The sequence below is a fragment of the Bison bison genome, unplaced genomic scaffold (genome assembly GCF_000754665.1).
Source record: "Bison bison bison isolate TAMUID 2011002044 unplaced genomic scaffold, Bison_UMD1.0 scf7180017864516, whole genome shotgun sequence".
NCBI classification, from domain to species: domain Eukaryota; kingdom Metazoa; phylum Chordata; class Mammalia; order Artiodactyla; family Bovidae; genus Bison; species Bison bison.
The window spans coordinates 4,810,333-4,814,167 of record NW_011495069.1 but is presented as its reverse complement, the minus strand read 5'-3'; positions in this window follow the sequence as shown (position 1 = coordinate 4,814,167).

Here is a 3,835-nt window from a genome sequence, read left to right as displayed (position 1 = left end):
GAGAAGGGCACATCTCCTCCAAAGGGGCACCCTAGCCCGAAGGACAAGATCAGTCTTCACGGCCAAGCAGACCTGAGTCTGAATCCTTAGACGGACGGATCCTTAGATGGATGGATCCTTAGATGGATGGATCCTTAGACGGACGGATCCTTAGACGGACGGATCCTTAGACGGATGGATCCTTAGATGGATGGATCCTTAGATGGATGGCTGAGGGGAAGGATGGATCAGATAGACACATGGGTGGGTGGGTGGATGGGTCCGTGAGTGAACGGACGGACAGAGGAAGGGCTAGAGAAATAAAAGAAGGAAGGAAGAAGGATCAATCAGTTCATCTCAAGGCTGCAGTCCCTCTTGCTGTCCCATCGCTTCCCCGCTCCAGAATCCATCCAGTGAGATACACGGGTTATGTCAGGGCAGCAAACAACTCCAAAACCTTAGTGACTCCAAACAACGAAGGTTTAGCTCCTGTTCACACTACATGCTTGTGGGCCGGTGGGAGCTCTGCTCCTTGAGGTCCTCACGCAGGTCGCAAGCCACTACCGTCCTGCTGGCCGCTGGGGGCTGGCCCATCTTGTTGGCCAAAGCCTGTCACAACATTATGCCTCACTTTAAAGGAATGGGCAGGGCGTTCCCACCACAGATCTAGAAAGAGGGAACCCTGGGGGTTTGTGAATAGCCCTAAGGCCACCACACGTGCCGTGCCCTGCTCCAGCTGCCCAGGAACACTGTCCCCAGGGTTAGTGGGATGGCGACCAGGTAGGGCAGGGGAAAGAGAACAAGGGCCCTGGCAGCACCTCCCTGAGCATCTTCATTCCCCAGCCCCTCGGCCCTGCCTACTGCAGGGGGAGACTTCAGAATCAGCTGTGAGCCCATGCCTGCTTTAGAGGCTGGAGTATAAATCCTTCCTGGTCCAGTTTCAAACGAATGTCCTGGGACCTTCATTCCCAATTATGCCCTTGTGGGGGCCATGGGGCTCCTGGGAGAGGAGTACAGGGCATCCAAGGTGAAGTTTCAATACTTTGGCTGCCTGATTCAAAGAGCCGACTCATTGGAAAAGACCCTGATGCTGGGAAAGATAGAAGGTGGGAGGAGAAGGGCACGACAGAGGACAAGATGGTTGGATGGCATCACTGACTCAATGGACATGAGTTTTAGCAAGCTCCCGGGGATGGTGAAGGACAGGGAAACTTGGCGTGCTGCCAGGTCACAAAGAGTCAGACACGATTTAGTTGGACACAGTCAGACACGACTGAACAACAACCACCACAAGCTGAAATGTTCCCTGAAAATGAAAGTCAAAGTCACTCAGTCGTGTCCGACCCTTTGTGACCCCATGGACTATACAGTCCACGAAATTCTCCAGGCCAGAATGCTGGAGTGGGTTGCCGTTCCCTTCTCTGGGGGATCTTCCCAATCCAGGGATCAAACCCAGGTCTCCCACATTGCAGGCAGATTCTTTACCAGCTGAGCCATCAGGGAAGCCTAAGAATACTGGAGTGGGTAGCCTATCCCTTCTCCAGCAGATCATCCCAACCCAGGAACTGAACCGGGGTCTCCTGCATTGCAGGCAGATTCTTTACCAACTGAGCTACTAGGGAAGCCCTCATGTTCCTGGAGGTTATCTAGTCCAACACTTTCATTCACAGAGAGAAACTGAGGCTCAGGGAGGGTGAGCTGGATTCTCACGGCCCAGCATGTAAAGAGCAAAGCTTGGTCTCCAGACACTCTCTCCAGAGTTCTTTCCTGCCTCCACCTGCAGGCAGGCATCTTCAAAATGGGATGCAAGGAGCAAGGGTGAAATGCCTGCCCTTCCCCAGGTCGGAGTCCCGCTGCTGAACTTGCACGCAAACAGGGAGTTCAGGCCTGGGAGGCCCTTGAGCCCCTTCCCATCTGCAAGGGAAGAACACTGGACTTGAAGCTGGACAGCCCTGGGTTCCAGGCCCTGTGGCCATATCTCAAATGAAGGTCCTTGGGCGGGTCCCTTTACCTCCCTGAACCTTCTTTTCCTACTTTGTGAAATGAGGAACAGCCCTGACTAACTCCCTGAGCTCTCAGAAGTATGGAAATGTTTCTTTCATCGTGACATGTCACACAGATGTGTACAAGGCATTGCTTTCACCCTCGCCCTCTCCCCAAATGGCCCGTCATTCCTGGACCCCCAGCTGTCAGCACAAGTCCTGCCCAGAATAGTGTTCAGGCAAAGTTTGCATGAACTGAATTGATTCGTTCTTGGTTCGTTTCAGCAGGTACCTGCCGACTCCAGGGCCAGCACTCTGGGTGACTGGATGACAAAGCCCCTCGGTCCTGGGAGGAGTCCAAACACACCCGCTAAAGATGCAGGAGAACAGGAGGTCCCAGGTCATCTCAGATGCTGGAGACTTATCTGTGCGTCACTTATTCACTGATTCATAGCCCATCTCCCCCTCCAGGCTCTGAGCTCCATGGACACGCAGACCCTCTACATCTCTAGCACCTTGCATGTGGTTTATCTTCACTGCGACCAAATAGAGAGGATCTTATGGATCCCAGATCTGTTCCTCCTGGCAGTCCCTTCTCTTGCGCCCCAGGTTCCTCATCTGTAAGATGGGAGTTTGGGGAAACAAACTCAGGAAACATAGACCTTAGTCTGCAAAGTTCCTGCATATCACAAGCCTGCAGTGGGCATGGCTGTTGGCATCACCGCTATGATTTTTACCAAGGGCTTTCCTATGGTAGAGATGAGAGCGATCACCCCGGGGCTTGGAGGGCTGGGGGGTGCTCCAGCCCCGCCCACGGTTGGCCCTGAGAGACCAGAGGGCAGTCTGCTGCTGCACTCACAAGTCCATTTCCGCCTCCCAGACCGTGGTTCTTCTCATCTTTTCAGTGAGACAACTGAGGGTCAGCTCAATGAGAGAATTCTCCTAGGTCACGTAGTGCCTAAAGAGATCTGGCCCTGGGAGAGGGCATTTCTGAGGATCTGCAGGAGGCCGGTCGCCACCAGGAGCAACACTTGCCTTTGCCACATTTTCTCACCCCGTCTTAACGGGGAGGAAACACAGGGGCCCACAGCCAGTGAGCAGCGCCTCCCGCCCCGGCGGAGGGCCTCAGCCTCAGCCCTCCACCCACCCCCTAGGGGACTCAGATCCGAGCCGGGCCCTGTCCACCCTCTGCTGCTCCCGGAAGTGCCCTGTGTCTGCACCTTGATCTCCGCACCCACGATGCCAGGAAACCCCAGTGGGGCGGCTGAGCTGCCGGGTATTTATAGCGGACATGCAGCAAAGCTGCCACCCCCATCTGTTTACCCAACAACGCTCTGCTAGCTGGACACTTTCAGCCCCGCCGGCCACAGACAGACCCTCACCGCCGCCTCATCTATTTTTTGCTCCCCACTTAATTTTGCATCATCCCAGCTTCCAAAATAAACTTCCCCCAAACCAGCCGGGCTCACTCTGGCCCAGAATCCCTCATGGAGAGCCCCCTGCCTCCCCAGCCCCCACATCAGCCCTCAGGGCAGAGCCAACCAGACCCAGCCCGGCCCCTCGGCTGCCTCTCTGGCCTTGATTTAGAAGCAGCTGCTCCTGCCCCGGCGGGTTTCCGACGCTCCAGTGCCGGGGTGTCTGCATTTGCAGGGGATGCTGACTGGGCATCTGCGTGCAGGGATCCTGGCTAGAGGTCATGGGGGCTGCCCCGGCCCCCCTCAACTGCCCCCTTGCAGACTCACACACATACACACACGCGGGTGCCCACAGGCACACGCTCACACACACATAGCATGTCCTGCAAGCTGCCGTCGCCTCCAAGGCATCCCTCACATGTTTGGGGGGGGTCTCCTCTTTCAGCTCTCACCCTGACC